The sequence below is a fragment of the Capsicum annuum genome, chromosome 2, assembly GCF_002878395.1.
Source record: "Capsicum annuum cultivar UCD-10X-F1 chromosome 2, UCD10Xv1.1, whole genome shotgun sequence".
NCBI lineage: Eukaryota > Viridiplantae > Streptophyta > Magnoliopsida > Solanales > Solanaceae > Capsicum > Capsicum annuum.
Genome location: NC_061112.1, coordinates 4,856,502 through 4,867,989, shown reverse-complemented (window position 1 = coordinate 4,867,989; position 11,488 = coordinate 4,856,502).

Below are 11,488 nucleotides of genomic sequence, written 5' to 3'. Positions count from 1 at the left end.
GTGTGAGTAACATTTTAGATAATATTTTATTAATAAAGTCAAACAGAAAACGTTAAGATGGACTGAGATAAAACGTAACTACGAGTAACTTTTAACATTTTACAAGTTATATGTTATTCAGAGTTACGACTCTCTTATTCAACTACAACTATTAATTTGTTCTATGAAAAAGTACTAGACATGAGTCCTTAAGGTGCTGCTGTACATAATTCCCTTGCTCATTTTTTAAAACAAAGAAAAGATTCATTACAAGAAAGATGTATATAGTACAGTTTTTCTACACAATTTTAAGGTTAAAATTAGATAAAAGGCTATTCAATTTAAATAAAATTACAAAATAATAAATTTTTTTAATTGTTGTGGAATTTGATTAAAGCAATTAAGTTGAGTTTTTTTTATTATGACTTTGCATTCCAACCTTCCAAATAGTTGTTTTTGCTTTCGGGTAACTTTGCAAATTCTTTTACCCCTTTTTTTCTTTATTTTCTCATCTTTTTACCTAGTTGTGTTATTATAATATTTTAATGATGAAAGATTATATTCTACTATCTTATCTTCTATTTATTACTCCTATATTAGAAAGAGCTTATTTCAATATGTTTGTTTACCAGGCCATTATGCAAAACTAGTGGGTATTATTGTCTTTATAATACTTAGAAAACTTGACGTGTCATTTATTATTTGAGAAGGTTTTTACCTGTCATAGAAAAAGGACTCCGTTTGTTATCAGTTGACAGAAATAAGGTTTCTCCTTTAGCTCTTAATTCTAGACCCACACTTCGCCATGTTGTAACAGAAGACTACTGCTCTTTGGCTTTTGTTTTCTTCTCAAATGTAACCACAGGTATCCGCATCCTTTTCCTTTCTCTTTCTTCGTCCTTCATTTTCAGTACAAATTTCTTTTTCTTTTTTCATGTCTCTTTTTTTTTTTTTTTGATTTTCTATGTATTTGTCAATTTCAACAATGAATATATAGTTGTTAGGGTGTTTTTGATGCTATAGAAGTAATTGGAATGAAATTTGATAATCTATGAGTAAGATACTCGAAGAAGATGAAACTGAATTCAGGGCTTAAGCCGAGAAAAACAGAGAACAGAGAATTTAGAGAGAAACTGAAGGAATTTGTATAGATTGAATGAATGTTTACAATGCTTTACATCATGTATTTATATAACAATTCAGCTAGGATCAACTTCACTCTTCTAAGTAACTGAATAACTGTCTGACAGCTAAGCTACAACTAAGTGCACAGTAGTAACTAACTTTGAGGCTGTGAACAGTGCTAACTGATTTTCAAATGCTACTGTTGTGCCTTTAACTACTTCTTATTACTCGAATAAAAGGCTCATCTCATCATTATATCACTACCCTCTTCTAAAGCAAATCCTTGGCCTCAAGGATGAAATGTAGGAAACTTATGAAACAACTCTGATTCAAACTCCCAAGTAGCTTGAGAATCATCAAAGCCAAACCACTTCACCAGAACTTGACCAACAACTTTGTTACCTCTTTTCTCCAATCTTCTGTTGAGAATAGAGTCAGGTTGAGGACAATAAAGACTGTAAAGCTGAATCACGGGTGGGTGGTTAATACTGGAAGAGATCTCAAGACAACTCTTTAGTTGAGAAACATGAAAGGCTGGATGGATTATGACATCAGAAAGAAGTAATAGCCTGTAAGCTACGGAACTCACCTTAGCATCCACCAGATAAGTTTCATAATATTTAGCAGCCAACTTTGGAAATATTCTCACCGTCATGGAGATTTGGCTATAGGGTTGAAGCTTCATATAAACCCAATCACCTACCTCAAAAGACCTCTTAGATCTATGTTGGTTAGCAGTGTCCCTCATTCTTTACTGAGCTCTGAGAATATAGAACCTCAACAGTTTAATAATAGCCTCCCTAGCAACCAAGGATCTATCCACCACCTCGGTAGGAGCTTCACCAATAAAGTAAGGAAGATGAATAAGAGGTTTTTGTCCATATAAAGCTTCATAAGTGGTGCATCTGATAGAAGTGTGATAGGTGGTATTATACCACCATTCGACTAGGAGTAAATAAGAACATCACTCTTTGGGATTATCAGAACAAAACATCTCAAATAAGTCTTCAATGTTCTATTCAATACCTCTATCTGGCCATCAGTTTGAGGGTAGTATATTGTTGATCTCTGTAGCTGGACCCCTTGTAGACTAAACAATTCTTCCCAGAAGTTGATTAGGAAGATAGGATTTCTATACTAGTCAATGTATTAGGCATTCCATGCAATTTGAAGATGTTATCAAGGAAACACCGAGCAACTGAATGAGCATTATAAGGATGTGCCAAAGTTAAGAAATGGCCATACTTTCTCAATCTATCAACAACCACCAGAATGACCTCTTTTTCACTAGATTTAGGCAATCCTTCAATAAAATCCAATCATATATCTATCCACACACCATCAGACACTGGTAAAGTTTGCAATAGACCTAGACTTGCAGAAACATCATACTTGTGTCTTTGACATATATCACACCTATTAATGAAGTGTTCAGTGTCTTGCACTAACTGTTTCCAGAAGAATAAGGACTACAACCTCTTAATAGTGGCATCCATTCCAGAGTGTCCACCTTGAGTAGAATCATTCCAGATGGATATGATATCCTTTCTAAGTTGAGCATCTTGACTAACCACTAGCCTACCTTTCCACCTCAATTGATTGTTAAGCTAAGTGAAGGAATTATAAGGAGAAAACTGAACCTTATTGATTATATCCTGGAAATACTGATTATTGGTCTAAGAATTTTTAATCCTATCCAAGAGATCACCATTACAACCTAACACAAAGATAGCTAACAACTCAACATCAGGTTTTCTAGATAAAACATCAACAACCTTATTCTCCACCCCTTTCTTGTACTCAATGCAAAAATCAAATACCATTAATTTGGAAATGCAAGCTACCTGAAAATCAGTACGAATAGACTAATTCAGCAGGTACTTAAGTGCCTTCTGATCAGTTTTGACAATGAATCTTCTACCCAACAAGTGATGAGACTATTTAGAAACAGCAAAGTGTAAAGCTAATAGTTCTCTATCATAAACACTCCTAGCCTGGTGTTTAGGAGCCAATGATCTGTTAATGTAAGTAAGAGGATGGCCTGCTTGCATTAATGCAGCTCTAATACCCTTACCACTAGCATCTGTTTCTACTATAAAGGTTAGTACATAATTAGGCGTAGTTATTATCGGTGCAGAGATTAAACCAGCATTATGTGCCTCAAATTCTTTGGTAGTATCATTAGTCCATAAGAATACTTCCTTCTTGAGGAGATTATATAGAGGTCTACAAATTGTACCAAAACGTTTGTTAAACCTCTTGTAATAACCCGCAAGACCTATAAAACCCCTCAACTGCTTATTGTTCACAGGAATAAGCCATTGCTGTATGCTTGGATATTTGTAGGATCCGTTGCTACACCTTCTTTACTGATCACATGCCCTATATATTCAACTTTAGGAACCCTAAATGTACACCTGGACATTTTAGCATATACCTGATGTTGAACAATAAGCTCAAACACTACCTTCATATTATTGATCTGAGAAACCATAGACTTGCTGAAGATAAGAATATCATCAAAGAAAACCAATATAGATTTTATTAATAATGGCTTAAACACAACCTTCATCAAACTTTGGAAGGAAGATGGGGCATTAGTTAACCCAAAAGGCATCACTAAGAACTCATAGTGACCTTCATGAGTTTTAAGCTATTTTGTGAGCATCACTATCAATCATCCTAAGTTGATGGTAACCAGCTCTAAGATCTATCTTAGAGAATACAGAAGATCCATATAATTCAGCTAATAAGTCCTCAATGATTGGAATAGAAAACTTGTACTTAATTGTCAATTGATTTAACTCCCTATAATCCACACATAACCTCTAAATTCCACCTTTTTAACCCAACAATACCATAGGAGAAGCATAAGGGCTAGTGCTATGCTGAATAACTCCTTGATCTAGCAACTCATGCACCAATTTCTCAATAATATCCTTCTTCAAACCAGAATATCTATATAGTCTTTTATTGACAGGTATGACAGAGTCCATGAGAGGTATTCTATGGTCAAATGAGAGGTATTCTATGGTCAAATGAACCCCTATGGGGTGGTAAATTAGTAGGTTGCTCAAAAATAAAAGTAAACTATTAAAGTAATGTTGATAATTCAGGATGTACTTCAGTACCTTGTGAAGTATTCGTACTTCAGTACCTTGTGAAGCTTGAATACTGTAAAAATAAGTGCCAAAATTCGCAGCAGCGAGAACATCCATCATGTAGAACTGAGCATCATACCCCACACCTTTAATTAAGAAACTAGCCCTTGAATATTTTGGCTGGCCAGTTGCACCTCTTAACACATGCTTCTTCCCTTGATATTTGAATTTTATAGTTCCATTCTTAAAATCAAATAAAATTCTACCAAGAGTATTCAACCACTGCACTCTCAATACAATATCCATGTTATGAAAAGGTAATACTAAGAGATCAGATGCAAATATAGTGCCTTAAAGAATCCATTGCAAGTTCTTGCATATAATAGTAGTCTACACTTATCTACCATCTTCTACACTAACAGATTGTTCAGATATATCACAAGGTTTATGCCCTAACTTCTTAGCCATCTTTTGATCAATGAAGTTGTGGGTTATATAAGTATCAATTAAAACCTGTAAGGGTCTTTTCTCATGATAACAGTGATCCTGATAGTTTGATAACCATGTGCACTGGTGAAAGCTTGCAAGGAAATGGTGATGAGTTCATCAAGTTTCTGGATATTTTAGACATCTTCTCCAATCAGAATATCATCTACCCTATCAAGTATTCCCCCTCATCTATCAATTCTACCATGAATAATTTTTTATTGGCTCTATAGTTATAACCAACAACATATTTATCATCACAAAAAATAGAGGCCTTTAGCCCCTTTTGCATCCATTTCTGCAGCAGTTAGCCTTCTAAATTTATTTGGTTTAGTAACAACAGGCTGAGAAGTGGTGTTTTTATGATAGCTAAAGGTTCTTAAAGTAGTTGGAGTGCGCAAGATGACATTACCCCCTTTATGTAGTGATTTGAAACCCCATAAGCTAGCCTGTGCTTCAAATACTAATTTCTGTATTCTAGAAATCTTGTAAACTGGGATAAGGTTTTGGGTGCGTAGATCTTAACTAATTTATTCAATTCAGGATTTAATCCTCCAAAATAATAACTTATAGCATTCTCATTTGAAAGATTAACTACAACTAATAATCTATCAAATTCAGCTTGGTAATCCTTAACACTACCAATTTGTTTAAGGTTCTACAAAGCTTCTATTGGATCCTCAAATCCATCCCCAAACCTCTTAGTCATGGCTAAAACATACTCAGTCCATGATATATCAGCTAAAGAATTATGAGAATTCATATATGATCTATGCCATGCAATTGCTTCAACATCTAAATGAATGGAAGCAACCTTAACCCTTTGTTCAAAAGGAATTTTTTACATAAAAAAACTTGATCAGCTTTGTATAACAAAGTACGAAAATCACAACCAGAAAAATGAGGGAAATCCAATTTGGAGAATCGAGTAAAAAACTGTCCATTACCATAAATTCCAACTCCATGGAAATCCTTATTACGACCTTCATTCTGCATCCCAGATGGACAACTTCTGATGGTGGAAGATTCAGCTCTTCCATGCTCTTTTTGCTTTCTCCTTGGACAGCAACGATCCTAGGGTTTCCTTGATCCCAAAAAGTTCTTTATCAGTTTGAACATTTCTTTCATAAATTCTCGACATACCCTTCATTAATTTTTATAGTTAATCTTGAATCTGAGAAAACTTACCATCGACCTTCTCATTTGATTTGTCTGAGTTTTTATCGCAAACTACCATGGCTAATTGAGTCAAGAAATGATTGGATTTGATACCAATTGATGCAATAGAAGTAATTGAAATGGAATTTGTTAGTCTAGGAGTAAGATACTCAAAGAAGATGAAACTGAATTTAGGGTTTAAGCTGAGAAGACAGATAACAAAGAATTTAGGGAGAAACTGGAGGAATTTGTATTGATTGAATGAATGTTTACAATGCTTTACATCTTGTATTTATACTACAATCCAACTAAGATCAACTTCACTCTTCTAAGTAACTGAATAACTTCCTGACAGCTAAGCTACAACTACGTGCACAGTAGTAACTAACTTTGTGACTGTGAACAGTGCTAACTGATTTTCAAATGCTACTGTTGTGCTTTTAACTACTTCTTGTGACTCGAATAGGCTCATCTCATCATTGTATCAGTTTTCTATTTAGTTGTATGTATCATCTCCCTCGAATCTTCTTATATTTTTTCTTGATCTTGTTCTTTTTGTTCTTTTTTGGGTAAAATTAGTTTTCGTGTTGATTCCAAAATACTTGCAAATTAACATTTAACAATTAATGTATTTGGCACACAAAATCAATTTTGACCAACAATATTTGTATTTTGAATATAGTGATTCATATAAAGGCCTAAAAAAAAAAAAAAAAAAAAACTTTAAATCTAAGTTGATTACTATCTAACCAGTGAACAACTATAATTTAGATTTTTCATCATTAATTTTTTGCATTAAAGGAAAAGAAAATTTACATGATGGAATTAAATTGGCAATATCAGTGAAGAATATAGGAAAGCTCTTATGCAAAAGTTTCAGTTTATTTGGTCATTTAGTGGAATTACATGATCTTAATTCTTTTTGTAAATGTAACAAACTAGGCTTTAGATTGATAGTAAAAGGAAGATACAAGCAATTAAATAGAAAAGAGAGATTCTAGATTGCTATTACACTTACCATACAAAATAGCTGACAAAAGAAAATAACGTAACTTATAGCTTACCCTAATCACTAAGACTCCTACTATTTATAACCATCATATTTCTTTGGTCTAATATTTTAATAGCTTTACTCAACCTGAATCCCATAATATATGTTGTCTTTCCTCCTTTTAGCAACATACACCAATACTTTAGCTTATAGCGTAATAGTATAATCAATGATGGACATATTCGTACTAGGTAAATGTAGTTTAATAAGTTTGGGTTCTTTATAGTCCTCGACTCCCTATCTGTTCAAAAATTATGATAGTATTTTCATTGAGATTCTTGCAAAGGAGATTATTGGAAAGAAAAATATGTCTGGGACTAAGAGTTGTATAATCCTAGAATCTTATTAATTTAGAATGAGTTAAAGACATAATAATTATTGGGGAAGACAAGATATTAAATTGGAGCTTGTCAAAAATATATGATTATGTGCTACTAATTTCTTGTCTCTATTGTTTTTCATTGAAATTTTTTGTATGAAGCTTTTCTGCTGCTACTTGTTTCGGTTAGGTTTTTAAGTTGTGTGAGTGAAAAATTAATATATATTTTTTAAAAAAGACACCAGATGCAATTTGAATAGGAATCTTTTCACTTTAGATAGCTATGACCTTTCTAATGGTTGCAACTTTTTTGAAGAGTTGCACCTTTACGAGGAGGTGCACCTTCCTAAACCATTGCTTCTCTTCATGATGAACCACCTTGATGGCGATAAATACTTGATTTTTTTCTCAGGTAAATACATGAAATTTTGAAGTAAAAACACTCATTTGTTTTAAAAACTCTAGTGTGATATGCTACCGTTGAGTACTTTCGTAGTTCGGTAGAGTTTGAGGTACTGAGAGGATATATTCCATAACCTCGGAAACTTGAGAGAAATAATTTTCTTAAAGACACACCATGAATTCAGTGAACTTGAATCTTTTAATCTTCTTCTTTTTCTAAATGTTAGATTTTTCTATTTTCAGAAAAATAGTTTGAACTTTGTTTTATTGATGTTCATAAGTTGGGTTGAAATTATTGTTGAAGTTCAAAGTTTTGAATACAGAGTTACAACTTCATTTGATTGTTCATATGTTAATTTGAACATGTTTCTGAAGTTTTTGTTTTAAAATACTAATTTTACTAACCCCGAAATACAACAATCTTAAGGAAATTATAAGAATATTTATATTTTGTGCTTGTTTGGTGGAAAAAAATTCACCATTTATTAATCATGTACGTGGGTAATCTTTATTGGGTCTAATTTGTGGAGACGAAAATATTTGGTTTGTATTTTCCCAGCTAGAAGAATATAAAAACTTCACCAAAAAATTAGATTGGAAATTTGATTTGAAGAATGTAAAATTTTCACTGATTCATTGAATTCTCTGTATTAATTTTTGAAGTATAAAACCTATGGATTTTCATTATGTTTGAACTTGATGGTTATTTGAAGATGTAAAAACATCATCACAAGTCAAAGTTCATTTGGTTGATGATTTGAAGACATAAAAACTTCATCATTGACTAGAAACAAGTGTTTAAAGATTAAGTAATTTTTTGTTAGTATTCAAAAATACTAAATTGATTGTCAAAGTGTGACAGAAAAATGATGAATTAACCTGATCAACAAATTGATTCGGTTCTAAATGTTGTTGTCACAACGACAACCAATGTTGCATTGTTAAGACTTTCAGATGTTTCTTTAGCAATGACATCAGTAGAGAAATTAGAAACTTTTATAGTGTGAACTTCAAAGAATGTCAACAAATGACGTGCTTTTGGCTGACCAAACTTGAAATGCAAACTTTCACAAGTAGAGATCTTCATGTTTCAAAAATTGAAATATTTGAAAATCAATAATCTGATTTGAAAGATTTTGTGATTCATCTCAAGATCGAAGAGGATAATAAGTTGAATGAAAAATCGCCAATGATGTTTGCAACTCAATTTAAAGATAATGCTACACATAACACGAAGAGGAAAAAGTTTTCTAGACAAAAGAAAGAGCAAAATAAGAAAAGGTTCAAAGCCAAGTGTTGCAATTGTAATGAAGTTGTCCACAAAGCTTTAAATTATCAAGTTCTGAGCAAGAACAAGAAAAGAGATCATATAGACATGTTTGAAACAACTGGAAAGATTGAAAATCTCTTTTCTATGATCACTGAAAGCAATCTAGTTGAAAATTCAATTGAATAGTGGTTTGATTCAGAAGCCACTAGACATGTTTGTGCAGATAAAGAAGCTTTTGCTACATATGATATCGCTGGTCCAAAGAAGTGATCTTCATGAAAAATAATATAATAGTCAAGGTATAATAAAGTGGGAAAATATTCTAAAAATGACTTCTGACAATGTGTTGACTCTCAACAATGTTCTTCATGTTTCTACTATTAGGAAGAACTTAGTGTCGACAACACTTCTCATTAAAAATGGGTTTAACTATGCGTTATTTTAGAGAAAATTGTAATAATCAAGAATGAAATATATGTAGGAAAGGCTACCTCAATACGGTCCTTTTCAAACCTGATGTAATGGCTGTTGAAATGAAGAAAGTTGAGGTTTCTTCTTACTTGATTGAGTCAAATAATTTATGGCTTAAACGTTTGGTACATGTTAATTAAAAACCTTGTGAAAATTGATTAGTTTGAAATTATTACCTAACTTTGAGTGCAATAAATCTAAGTGTTATACATGTGTTAAATCAAAGTACACTAAGCATCCGTATAAGTCTGTTGAAAGAAATTCCAATCACTTAGACTTAATTAACATAGATATTTGTGATATAAAGTCAATCACATCTCCTGGTTGGAAAAAGTATCTCATAACTTTTATTGATGATTGCACTAGATATGTTATGTTTATTTGTTGAGTAGTAAGGATCAAGCAATAGAAGCATTTAAGTAATATAAAATTGAAGTTAAAAATCAGTTGGATAAAAAGATTAAAATGATAAGAAGTGATAGGGATAGAGAGTATGAATCACTTTTTGCAGAGATATGCTTAGAAAATAAAATTTTTCATAAAATTACTACCCCGTATTCACCTCAATTGAATGAAATTACAAAAAATAAAAACCAAATATTGAAGAAAATGATAAGTGCTTATAAGTACAGGTTTACTACAAAACTTGTGGGGAAAACTATCCTTACAGCTAATCAAATATCAATAAAGTGCCTCATAGTAAGATACAATCTATTCCATATGAGAAATAAAGAAAAAAAACCAACTTAAAATATTTCAAAGTGTGGGGGTATCTAGCCAAGTCCAAGTTTCTATACCCAAAAGGGTAAGAATATGATCAAAGATTGTGAATTGTGTTTTTATCGGACATGCTACAAATAGTAATACATGTTGATTTTTGATTCATAAATATGAACATTCAAATATCCATGATAATATGGTAATTGAATCAGATAATGCCGAGTTCCTTGAACACTTTTATCTATAAAAGATTATACATGAGTTGTGTCTAAATGATCTAGGGATGAATCAAAGGAAAATGTATTTAAAGAAGATAATTCAAGAGATAGTAAGTGATAAAGGATGTCGACTTTCTTTGAATCAGAGTTTGCAAAATTTCTCCTTAAAAATGAGCCTCAAATATTTAAAGAAGCGATGTCATTTGCGGGCTCATCCTTTTGGAAAGAGGCAGTCAATATTAAGATTGATTCAACCATGAGTAACCATACTTGGGAGTTAGTTGATCTTCCTCCAGGAAATAAATCTTAAGGTTCTAAATGAATTTTCAAAAGAAGAATAAACGTTGATGGTACTATTAACAAAGACAAAGCAAGGCTTTTTATGAAAGCTTTTATACAAAAAGAAGGACTTGATTATTTCAGAACATACTCACCAGTAATAAGAATAATGTCTATTAGGATGCTGGTTGCATTAACTGGTGGTTTATGGTCGTGAAATCCATCAAATAAATATTAAAATAGGTTTCTTGAATGGAGAATTAGAGGAACAAATTTACATGGAATAACCCAAGAGTTTTATAGCTCTTGGTAAAGAAAGAAAAATGGGCAAACTTGTTAAATCATTTTATGGACTAAAACAAGCACTCAAACAGTAACATGCAAAGTTTGACCAAGTCATGTTGACAAATAGATTCAAGATAAATGAATGTGATAAATATATTTATATTAAAGACACTCCAAATCACAAAATCATTGTTGGTTTGTATGTGGATGGCATGTTATCATCAATAGAGATATTTCTGACATAAATGCTATGAAACATATGCTTGAGAGCTAGTTGATATAAAAGACCTTGGAGTTGTTGATGTGATCTTAGAGATAAGAATTCATAGAAATCCACAAAGGCTGGCATTGTCACAGTCTCATTACATTATAAAGGTACTTGACAAGTTCATGTATTTGGCTTGCAATATTATCAAGACTTCATTAGACTTGAGCTTTATACTTCAAAACAATGAAGGTGAAAGTTACTCATAATTGGACTATGAAAGAGTGTTTTAAAGTTTCATGTATATCATAAATTGTGTACGACCAGACACAGAATGCACTATTAGTAAATTAGGTCGGTACACAAGTAATTCCAATAAAACTCATTAGATGATAGTGAAAAGAGTTTTGGGGTGTCTA